This window comes from Crocuta crocuta, unplaced genomic scaffold, assembly GCF_008692635.1.
Source record: "Crocuta crocuta isolate KB4526 unplaced genomic scaffold, BGI_CrCroc_1.0 scaffold27, whole genome shotgun sequence".
Lineage (NCBI taxonomy): Eukaryota > Metazoa > Chordata > Mammalia > Carnivora > Hyaenidae > Crocuta > Crocuta crocuta.
In genome coordinates this window covers 6,709,420-6,722,043 of record NW_027532250.1, presented here as the reverse complement: position 1 = coordinate 6,722,043, position 12,624 = coordinate 6,709,420, and the positions used below count along the sequence as shown (strand labels likewise).

The window sequence follows — 12,624 nt, the reverse complement described above, 5'->3', positions numbered from 1 at the left end:
CCAGAGAATTGAAACAACTTATTAGCTCTGAGACCACTTGCTCTAAAGTGGTCTTACCATCACCATGGATGCCAACTCACTGGACAGTCACACCGGAAGGATATCTAAACTGTAACAATACCTTGCAAAATGAAAAGCACAACCTTTGTATCTCTAAATAAAGCAGCTTTTCAAAAACATGTATCCTATGTCTCTCTTTTACCACCTTCCCATTATCAATACTCGAGCCATGCTATTCCAGAAATGCTGGGGAAAGTAGAGGCTTTTGGTGATCCTTTTTCTCTGGAGTCTAGTCTGCTTTCAACTGCCTCTTAGGCTCCTTTTTGCAAAAAAAGTTCCATTCATTTTTGTTACAAAAGGAATTGAGAAATAAACATACATCCACATAAAAACTGGTACATGAATGTTCTCACAGTAATCATGAACACCCAAGGAAAAACAACTCAAATCTCCATTAACTATTAGATCGAGAAATAAAATGTGGTATATCCATATAATGAAATGATTCAGCCATTTAAAAAAATGAAGTACTGATACATACTCCAACATGGCTGAAACCTGAAAACATTATAGGAAATATAACGTGAAAGAAGTCAGCCACCAGAGACCACTTGTTATATGAGTCCATTTACACAAAAGGTACAGAACTGGCCAATCTACAGAGACAGAGAGGGTAAAGCTGCCAAAAGCTAGAGGAGCTGAGTGGAAGCCGAGGGTGACTGCTAGTGGGAACCTGATTCTTTCGTGGGGTGATAGCTGCACAACTCTTTGAATATACAAAAAAAAAAGTCATACTTTACAGGGGTGCATCGTAGGATATATGAATTATATTGCAGCAAAACTGTTACAAAGTCAGAAAAAGGCAACTGTATCGAATATAACAAAATACAGATAAGGCATGGAACACAAGTAATCATATCCAAAGAGTTAACACTGGGTATATTTATCCTTCCGGACTTTTATGCACATGAAATTTTTCTTTTAAAAGGAAATGAATCTATGGACCTCAAGCATTTTAGTCATGCAGCAAGAAAAACAATGCTGGCTGAAAATTTTTAATTTTTATTCTAAGAACTGTACTTTCCTTCCAACAAGGTAAATGCTAGCACAAATGGCTACCCTTCACATAAAACGTAGCTAGTCTAAAGTGAATGGAGGTATGCTTTCATTTTTTTATTTAAAAAGTTTTATCTTAAGTAATGTCTACACCCAACATGGAGCTCCATGGATCTCACAACCTGAGTTCTAGAGTTGCATGCTCCACCAACTGAGCCAGCCAGGCAACCCTGGAGATATGCTTTTAAATCAATTTATACGGTGTAAAAATACACATTAAAAAAATTTACCATCTTAACCATTTTTAAGTGTACAATTCAGTGGTATTAAGTAGTCGTAATATCATGGCGACCATCACCACCACCCATCTCCAAACTCTTTTCATGGTGCAAAACTCTATACATTAGACAACTCCCCATTTCTGACTTCCCTTCTGCACTGGGCAACCACAATCCTCCAGTCTCCATGATTCTGACTAAGTATGTCACGTAAGTGGAATCACTAAGTCTTTTTGTGACTGGCTTATTTTACTTTAGCACAGTATCTTTAAGGTTTATACAGGTCATTCTGTGTCAGAATTTCCTTCCTTTAAAGAAACCTTTTTTTTTTTTTTTTTTACGTTAATTCATTTGTGAGACACAGAGCATGAGCAAGGGAGGGGGAGGGAAGAGAGGAAGACACAGAATCTGGAGCAGGCTCCAGGCTCTGAGCTGTCAGCACAGAGCTCAATACGGGGCTTGAACCCACTGACTGCAAAATCATGACCAGAGTCAGTCAGACGCTCAACTGACTGAGCCGCCCGGGGCCCCCCAAAATGTCCTTTTAAATGCTTAATAATATCCAATGCTATACACACACACACCATATTTTGCTTATCTTGTTATTCTAAGCCTGAATAATACCCATGCTAGGTATACACCACATTTTGCAGTTAGATGGGACACTTGCATTTCTTCCCCCGTTTAGCTATTGTGAATACTGCTGTGAACGTGGGCATACACATCTCTTTTCACACGGTAATTCTGTCTCTGCAGTGGTTCTACCATTTACATTCCCATCAACAGCACACAATGCTTCCAGTGTCTCCCCATCGTCACCAACATTTGTTAATTTTTTTATAACAGCCATCCTAAAGCATAGGAAGTAGGATTTCACTGTAGGTGTGATGTGCGTTTCCTTAATGATGATGAAGGATACTGAGCATCTTCATGTGCTTCTTAGCCACTTGTATGTCTTCTTTGGAGAAAGGTTTATTCAAGTCTTTTGCCCATTTGAGATATGCTTTCACATGTAAAATATACTTGGGATTTCCAAAGCTTAGAATTAAAAAATGAAAAATATCTCATAAGTACCTCTTCAAAAACACTGACCTGTTGAAATGACAGTACTTTGGATGTACCAGATTAAAAATGCATTAAAGTCAATTTCATTTTTAAATTAAATGTTAACATTAAATGAAACTACAAGTTAAAATATGGCTACTGAAAACACAGATGAACCCTGAAGACATCAGGCTAACTGAAATAAGCTGGTCACAAAAGGACAAACAAATAGTGTGATTCTACTCCTATGAGACACTAAATGTCGCTACTGGAAAATTTAAGACAACAGCACTGAATATGGAACCAAATAAGGTTTGCTAATGATTTGATCAGCATGGATAGTCTGGTTCAAAATTAGAGGCATTTATCATTGATGAGTCTCTGCCAAAAATACGAGTATTTTTATGAAAATACGAAGCATCTGTTAGGATTTCTTTGAACAGGACAGATCCTCTAGAGCAGGCCCCGGATGTACAGGAACTTTGAAGGCCTTTGTAATATCCTGGACCATTTTGGACAGTATTAAATGAATGACTCTATGGTAACATATTAACGGTCTCCAAATTGCTGAGTACTTAAAAAAATCTCAGTAAAGGGTACCTGGGTGGCTCAGTTGGTTTAAGCATCCGACTCCTGATTTCGGCTCAGGTCATGATCTCACAGGTTAGTGGGACTGAGTCCTACATCTGGCTCTCCACGGGCAGTGCAGGCCTGCCTGGGATCCTCTCTCCCTCTCTGCCCTTCCCCTGCTTGTGCACATGCACTCTTTCTCAAAATAAATAAACCTAAAAACATGCAGCAGTACAGAAAAGGTTTTCAAAGACTTTCCTTCCATGTGTTAAATTTTTAAATGATCATAAGTTTCTTTCAAATGGTTATAAAGTTAGAACTGCAAAAAGGGAGAGGTCCTAAGAAAAGTAAATTAGGTAGCCTTTTCAAAGGTAACACAACAATGAAAATTTAATTTTAGCAAGTTTTGTTTTCTTCATGTGGTGTGGCTCCTTAACATCAAACCAAGAATCCAGGGAGAAATAAATTGCCCCATTTACTTTATTTTCAAAATTACAATTACATTGTTGCTCAAATGTTTTATTTTAAATACTCATCACAGGTGAGTTCAGATTTAGTAAAGTATTACCTGAAATTACAGTTGACACAGTGTGGTAAAGAGGTATTCATGGCTGTAAATTACAATCACCATGAATCATTTTTCAACAGAGACTGATTTTCCTGCTCTCAAGTGATGGACTCAGGAACCCTTAAAATATGCAGGACAAGGATGCCATCTCACTATCCAGAGCAAAGAAAATCTATTAAAAAGATCCTGCTTGTTTTTTCCCGTTAAGAGCTCGAGCATCTTCAGCGGGGGCTGACACACAGCAAGTAGGCACTCAAAAAATGTAGACTGAATGAACAGTCCCTGCCTAGAAAGGACTTACAGGGATGACACCCCAAAAATATCTACAGGAAAAGAAGCAAAGTGTCAGATGTGTGACAAACTAAATGAACTGAGGTTTCATAAAAGGGAGAATTCATTCCCAGCAGGGGAGCTCAGGAGAACGTGGAAACAGATGCTAAGCTGGGGCCACGAAGTTAGCTGGGAATCTGCATTCACTGCAAAAACAAAACAAAACAAAACAAACAAACTCCTTGCTGGCACACAGTTTAGAGGTGGGAAAGCAAGAAGTTTTAGGAAGTGCTGTACAGAGAGGCCAGAATGGCTCCTACATCAAGCTTCTGTATGATAACGAATGACAAGGTTGGAAAGATAGTCTGGGGACAGGAAAGCAGCCTTAGTGTGAGGCTAGAGTCTGCTCCTGTGCCTGATAGGCCCTGAGGAGATGCTGCAGACGTGGAAGCAGAGAAATGATACAGCTCTACTTGCACTTTAAGGGAACTAATCTGGCCATGTTCAGCAGGTTCCTTTAAAAACAAGGCCTAAAGGAAGTGTATGAAGAGTGGAGTACCAGACCTAGGCGACTGTCAGGATCACCTGAGGGAGCTTACACCCATTTCAGACCTATGCAATCTGGAAGGTCTTTAGGTATAAGGAAAGGTAATATAGGGGTACCTGGGTGGCTTAGTCGGTTAAGCGTCCGACTTTCGCTTAGGTCATGATCTCGCGGTTCGTGGGTTCGAGCCCCGCGTCGGGCTCTGTACTGACTGCTAGCTCGGAGCCTGGAGCCTGTTTCAGTCTGTGACTCCCTCTCTCTCTGACCCTCCTCTGCTCACGCTCTCTCTCTCTCCCCCCTCGAAATAAAATAAAACATTTAAAAAAAAAAAAAAGAAAGGTAATATAAGATATTGAAGGGGTGGCATAAGGTGAAGTTCAAGGTTGAAGCCTATAGCCTACACCAAAATCTGTTTTCCAGTAAGACTAAATTGTTTTTATGAAAAAAAATTTAGCTGACCTATCAGCCACATGTAAAATTTTTACCTCAGAGCTTCAAACTTCTGTAACAAATAGGGACACAACACAATAGAGTTTTCCTCTGCTCAAAAGAAAGATGGTACAATGTAGTGATTAAGAACACAGCCCCAGAGCTGGACAGATCTGTGTTCAAATCCTTACTCTTGGCACTTTCTCACTTTGTGAACTTGAAAATGTTACTCAGTCTCTGGAGGTCTGTTTCCTTATGGTATAGCCAGAAGGACACTATCGCCATTGTTCAAGTGCCAGAAAGATTAAATGAGATGATACCAGTTAATACTTAGAACAGTTATCATTATCATCTTAAGGCAGATCAGATACTGGAATAGTCACTTTGAAAATTATGAGCTCACACCCCAGTAATAATCTTTTAAAAAAATGTGGACTATTATTCCTGAGCATCAGAGGCGGCTGTCACATACCTGTTCCTATACACACTACAATGTGCGTTCATACACCTAATAGTGCTTTCACAAAATATATTTATGGGAGCTACTCATGTTAAAGAGTTTAGCATATTCCTAACTTTACAAACTCTGTGGCACTTTAAACTCTTATGCAATCGAGTATCTGCAAGTACCGTCAACAAACCTAGGTGACTTAACAGTGTATGATCTAGATTTTGCGTATTTATTTTTTAAAAAGCATGTGGGTCTTTCTAAGAAGACTTTTGGACTACAAAACTAGTGCCTACAACTGGAAGCTATGATGTTGCTGTTTACCCTGTTACTTGGGCGTATTTAGATTTCAGGTGAGATGCCTAGCTGTAACCACCAGAACCTACAGAACACCAGTGGAACCAAAGGCTCTCAGAGTGTACTTCTGAGAGTGTGCTGAGACTGTAAGCTACACGCATGGCCGGAAGGGAAGATGACACCAGAGGGACAAGATGACAGCTGAGCAACTGGAGGGAGGTGTGGGCCCTAACCCTGTACCGATACTACACACTGGAGTGAATACACGCAATCTTGTTTGAAAGGGAGCAAGAAAGATGCCTCACGGCTTACCTCCCACCACAAAGGATTGAGACCATCTCTCACACCCTAATCTAACTTTAAAGAGTATGAGACGGGGTGGATTTCCCCATTTACTGGGTTTTAAACAGGCAGCCCAGCAGGCAGGGACGCACCATGGGGAATGACTCCGACGCTGGGGTGCCTACATAAGAAACCCACAGCTTAGAACTGCTGCTGTCGAGGTAGGTGGACAACCTGGCTTAAGAGATGCGTGAACAAGGGAATTCAATTCACAAGTGGGCCTGAGACGACATCCAGGTACATCTACTTTTAATCATTCCAGTAACATGTCCTGGTCTTCTCAACTAAATGGCATAAGACAATCAGTTACTTTTAATCCCTTAATGGTAACATTTCCATGGTCTATCAAAACTACTCTCTAATTTTCCCAGAGTAAGGGAAAGGTAGTTTTCTCCTCATTCACAAATAAAAGAATAATTTACTTGAATCACCTTAAGTGTTTCTAAGCTATCTGAGACTCAATGTTTAGGCAAAGCCTTCTTTGTAGCAGAAGCATTATTCTCATAGCAGGCTTTGCCACTTGCTGGCTCAACCCTTACACTTTCTGCAGAGAAGTTTTACCTTGGTGTTGTTTTTAAGCCTGATTCTGAACCAGGACTTTGAGCCCACTGGATAAGACACTCCCAGTCTCAGTTCACCCCTTTCACAAGAGCAAGAATTCTAACTGCTGACTTGTGTTTACAACCCTAACTTAAAATTTTAATGAATTTTCTATATTTCCACCAGATAGAAGTTTTTTCAGATATACCAGGTTTAAAAAGAAACCACTTATATACAGGTTTTCAACTGTTGCCAGTTCCTACCAGAAAAAGATGCAGATTTTCCAGGGAAGCACAGGTTTCCACAAAGTCTTCAACGGAGCACAGAGGGTTCAGAAAAAGGAAAGACAGAAGGGCAAAAGCCAGCAATTATCTGTCTAAGCAAAAATAACTGCCCAGAGGAGAGAAGGAATAAGACTGCCCTAAACCAAAACACTGGAAAAAACAACAGGACCACAAACAAACTCTTTTTAGACCCTTGGACAGGCAACTCCAAACCAGACACAGGCTACTTCAATTAATCACAGGCCCCCCGGCACAATTTTCGCCGGTCTGCTCTTGCCAGCCTCTTGGTGAAGCCCACTTAGGATCCTTGGTTATTCACGGACACAGAAGCACAAGACATCATTCCCAAGTGATGAAGCAGTGGTGTGTGCCCCCATCAGCCAGACAGCACGTGGGACCCCTCGAAAAGCCTGTGTTCAAGGCACAGGCCTGGCACAAACCCATTCATCAGTACATGTCGCAGTGCCTTGATTTCCCCACTTGTGAAACAAAGACAATCCCAAGAGAATTCAGAATGGTTTCACACAGTGTCTGGCAAATGAAACAGGCAGACCATTAATACTCTAATACCACGAAGGCCAGCAAAGAGGCCTTTACACTCACAGCTCACCCTTACTAAAATACAATCATCAACCGCATCATGTGAAAAGTGACACATAAACAGCAACAAGCCGCAGCCAAGTGACTCAGTTATCAATCTATACCCCTACTGGAGAGGGAGTTAGGATGTGTAGGGATTTATTTTTAATTCTAAGGGAGAGTCAAACAATGCATGAGTCTCCTACAGATCAGGTGCACGCTTCTAAGTTAAACCTTAAACTTGACTCTTAAAACTGCAGTATATGTTCAGGGCAGTCTTCCCTTAGTAAACTCTAAAGTATTTATGCTCTCATAATTCATTTCTGAAACACTGCTGAAATTATGGAGATATATCTCTAGCTGGTGTGTTAGAACTAAGCTAGGGATCAATACAGGTAAGGAAGCTTGTGAGCGCACTTCAAAAAACTACAGGCAGAGGACAGTGAATGTGTACACAGAGAGAAGAGAATCCAGAAGTAAAAGAATGAAAAGAACTTAGCATTTTACACTGATGAGAAAATGTGCACCCTCAATCAAAATGGTTCCTTTGCACAGCTGGCTCACATTTTATCCGTGACTTCCTGAGATAGATACATACCACAATACAATCAAGTTGATACATATGTATCCCAATTTGAGACGCTTGATTAACACGTGAGGAGAGCCTTCTTCCAGTGAAGCAGAATATGGATTCTCATTTAAGCAGACTCCTACTAAACTGCCAGATATCAAAGGTAGGTCACAAGCAAAACACAAATCTAAGGGGTACTAAGACCCTGAGAGACTGAGGGAGCACCATCATCCTTCCCCTCACTTTGTAATTAACAGGATGAGGCAAATAATATAAAAATCACAAAGTCACAATGGAATTGTGGCCACTCATGCTGGGCCAAACACGGATGGCTTCTTTCATAAAGTATCTTAACAATTAAGGCAGAAAAGTGGCAATGAGTAAACAAGAAATGGCTTCTACATTCAAAATTATCAATTCAGTTAGTGTGGGGCTGTTTCTCACCCGTTTTAAAACGCCTTCCAAACTAATGACATAAAATGTAGCTTTTTATGACTGACACTGATCCACAGCAGCAAAACAAGGCATTTGTTCCAGACCTAAGGCCAGGAGCTCTTAGAAAACAAGGGGAAGAAAAACTTTGTAAGTTTGCATGACAGTCAGAACATGTCAGGCTCTGTGAATCTAACATAATTAAATTATTTACGTAGGGGAGCAACACTTTAATGTTCATGCCTCTTAGGCAAATAAATGAAAGTTAAACCCCCCAATGGAAAGTATTTTATCTTCTGGAAGACCTAACAGAATTTAAAGTGAAAGTCCTTTAGAAGCCCAGGATGGACACGCAGATTATTACACAATATTGAGCATCTTGGTAAAAAACTATAAATTCGCTTCTAATCTTATAAAATTTTTCATTTTTTGGTACTTTTCACATTTCTTAAAAGTTTATCTAAAAACCATACAATGTCTAATTCATTTGTTTCTTAGTTAATGTACGGTTTCCCAACCACATCTCTAATGTATGGACTTTGTATTTAATAATAGGACAGTCATTTTCGACTTTCAAAAAGGTTGTATTTTGTGTGTATGTGTACACACACACCAATTAACGGACTCATCCTGCCAAGGTCTATTACAACTAATGCAATCTTTGTGACTTATATATAGTTCCCAAAAGACAAAAAATACTACTGAAATTCTGAGGTTTTCATTTCGTCTCTCTCTACCCAAGTATCGATCCCTACTTGCTCCTTTTTAACAGGTCAGCTATATCTTCTTCATTAAAGTAATTCCACAATGAAACACGCAGCCAGCGTTGTGTACATCATCTTAAAGGTAGGAACCAACAGACTGCTAGAGCGCTACATTTTTAAAATTCTAAAAATTCTATATAGTAGCTATTTTTCAAATTTTGTGAATAGTTACAAGGAAAGTGACCTTATTTAACTTTTAGTAATCAAATACAATAAACATGTGCATTTACTTTATAACAAAAATCAAAAGCCATTTTTACTTGATAAAAGCCTATTAGCTGGTTATTTGGTAGCAACTACATGTTCATGGAAAGGCCCATTCTATTCAGAGAATATTTCAAGTTTTTAAAAGCTTAGCAACTCTTGAGATTGGGTCATCAAAAAAAAAAAAAACATAATTGTGAACTTACTTGACACTTAATCTGTTCAACATGGTGACGTTTTATTTTAATATAAATAGTATTAGAACTTTTCCTGCACTCTGGTTTAAGGAAAAAAAAGAGAAATTTAAGCAAAACAAATTCACAGTGGGTATGTTTACAACCAGTGACTTCCAAGATAGGCAGGGCCAGAAGTCTTTAGAGATTCAAAGCCCAATCTCCTAAATTTTCCATACAGAGACTTTAAGAACCAGAATCAAAGGTTTAGTCAGTTTAATGTACAGCAGCCTCTAATAAGGTAATTTCAGGAAATTTTCAACAAGGGCCAAGATAAAGAAGGAATTTCTATTACAAGTTCAATGAAACAGAATGCCCATCCCCACCCTCTGGTTTATGGAGGCTCTTTTTTCTGTACTTTTAACAAACCCTCATAGTTTACCTAAATTCCAGCTCTCAAGCCCAATTGTTTCACCTTTTATTTATTTGACTACTAAAACCAGGAAACCTTGAAACTGCAAAATACATGCTTTCCAAGAGATCACAGCAAGTTTTCCTGTAGGGGGAAAATGCCTATTTACCACTAAGGACATCAGTTAACATTGTATCTTATGTATAATTTGCCAAAGCAAACAAAAGCACCTTCACAAACTTCACCTCAAACATGCACTCAAATAAGTTGTTTTCAAATTACTCATTTAAAAAACTCATATAAATATATACCAAAGACCAAGTACAGGTCAGAGTTATATCTGTTTAACAAATACTGAGCAGTTTTTAAAATGATAAGTAATACCACTTAGACTTAGTATCTGATTCTTGAAGTCACTAAAAAATTGCAAAAACAATATATAAGTAAGTCTCCGAATGGAATATCTGAACCAAAGTGCCTCCTTTTCACTCACCAAAATGTTACTTGGTAGCAAATGTTCAAGGAAAATTCTCCCTTAAGCCCCACCTAACTGTGTGATTAACTATGTATCGAAGAATGCATCCATTCATTTCCCCATAAATTTACCTTGGTGTATCTATATAAAATAATTGCAACAAAGTCTTAAAGTACCCTCAGAATATGGACAACACCTGTCAGTCACTGGTAGCAAGTACACGTTCATGGAAAGGTCTGTTCTGATCAGAGAATCTGTAAGGTTCATAGAAGCTTAGCAACTCTTGAGACTGGTCATCGAAATAACAGTAATTGAGAACATAGATTATACACAAGAGCGCAGAATGCAAATGATTAAAACAATAATAGCAACTTAAAAATTTTCTCTTAAACAAGCCATTAAGTCATTTCTCTGTTCAGAACCCAGGACTGCAACCAGCTCTAACAGGTTCCTTGAGGAATGTGGCTAGGCTGAAATTTTGGAAGTGCTGGCTTTGGTGGTGACCAAGGAGGAAGAAGTCTGTGGCCTCCCTGTGGCTGCAGTTCCCACCCTCCAAAATGAATATACCCACCGGTGTGAATTGACAATGTGGTCCAAAGAGCAAGGCAGGAACGGAGTCCAGATCCTCAAAATGGTAGTACAGGGCATAACCACTAGGCCACCTATCAGTTCAGTACAAAAAGTACAACCCTGTGCATCATGGTGCAAAAGCTGGGGCCTAGGTTTCGCATTGTGCATCTCACACCTATGGAAATAACAAGAGGAGTAAAATCTATAGAAATCAACACACCCTAAAAAGCTGGGTGCTCACAGAAGACCGGTGTCAACACTTTTTGCAAAGGTGGTTGGCTGCCGAAGATCATGAATGGCAATTACAAGTCCAAAGCTGGAAGGCAACAAAATTTTGCAATCAACTCTGTTGAGTTGGACAATGAAGAACTCAACATGGGCTCGATGTTTACCAACAAGGCTTTGCAAATCATGACACCCATCTACCTGCTTATGAAAAGTACTGCCCCCCACTGAAGTCTAACATCTTTCAAGAAAGATTTTTAACTCTCAAAGACTTGGAAAGATTTGGGCCACGAAGAAAGGAGGTAATCGGCAATACTCCCAAACCCATTACTCTCAGGTTTTAAACTTTCCCCTTTACCATCTGACCTTGGAAAGGCATGGTGACGCATTCAAAGCTTAAGGTGGAAGAACTCCAGAGAACAGGAAATCTGTGCACCAAGGAAGTGCCAAGAACAAATGTGGATTGTCAGGGTCAACAGTTTTGAACAAGTAAAAAGAACTTCTCAAATGCAGGGTGGATTCTTAAAAGGAAATAAAATCACCGCTCTTGACTCACTTAGTCCTTCGCCATGTTGCTGTCAGCTCACCAACTAAGAGTGCGAGAGTGCGTCTTGCTGGGTCCATTTTCCCATGGTCTGTAGAAGGCGCTGTGAAGCACATCCTGTTCTAGTTCTGGGGCCCTTCCCCCCTCTGCAGCCTTACCCAGTGCAGGGAATGCGCCCCCTACTGACTCCAACACTCATCGCCTTTAGCCGACTTGGCTGCGGTGCATTTTGGGTGGGGGCTGGTATTTTCTTCGTGGCCATAAACCAGAAGCAACAATGCAGATTTATAAAGAAACTGTAGCAAGCTACCCAGGAGATCTTTTTTTTTTCTTCATTCTGAAGGTTCAAGACACTGGCACGAGAAACATCAGGGATGGGAACTGGGTGTGTGAGAATGGACATCAAAATGGCAAACACAGGAAACAGTTTGGTTCTTTTTACCTCCTAAGCCTTTGTCTGAGAAATGGGGTTATGGCAAGAACTGTCCAGAGGAACTGGTGAATGCAAGAACACCAAGAAGACTTCGAGCGAATACATGTGCAGCTAAAAGGGGTATTAGGACCTTAGTGCCTGATCTCGCGCAGAAGAGGAAGAGAAGCAATCGCGCCTTTTCCAGCAGACAGGCATCCAGGTTGGGGGGGAGGGGAGGGCAGGCAGGCAGCCCAGAGGAAAGAGGTGAATAAAAAGGGTGCTCAAAGAACTCCTCCCCATTCATTGCATTAAAATAAATGACAAATCTTTTCNAATTTTTTTTTTTTTTTTTTTTTCCACCACCTTATCACAAAGTTGGGGCGCCGAACGCTCGGAAGAGGTCGTGCTGACCAGGCAGCTGCGACCGAGAGAAAAGGGGGTGGTGTTGGTGGACTCCGTGGTTAGGGTACGAGGGGGCTGGCACGTTAGGGAGGAAGGGTTGCACGGCGGAGGCAAAGACTTTCCCCACTCCCGTGCCATGCATGCTCCCCGCCCCCCAATCTGTCCCCCCTCCCCCAGCTAAGGGTGGGAGG

General features: G+C 40.4%; 1 protein-coding gene across 2 annotated transcripts in view; it reads right to left on the bottom strand.

Moving 5' to 3' along the window:
• The window catches only part of ADNP (activity dependent neuroprotector homeobox), a 28,447-nt gene extending 17,451 nt beyond the window's left edge, over window positions 1-10,996 (bottom strand). The window contains exons 1-2 of one of the 2 annotated variants that reach the window (XM_077778380.1): window positions 10,852-10,996; window positions 9,427-9,497 (exon numbers count right to left, since the gene is read on the bottom strand). The gene's annotated coding sequence lies outside the window, so the exon portion shown is untranslated. The remainder of the gene's footprint in view (window positions 1-9,426; window positions 9,498-10,851) is intronic. The other variant, XM_077778379.1, reaches the window with a different exon arrangement.
• Window positions 10,997-12,624: the final 1,628 nt, after the last annotated feature.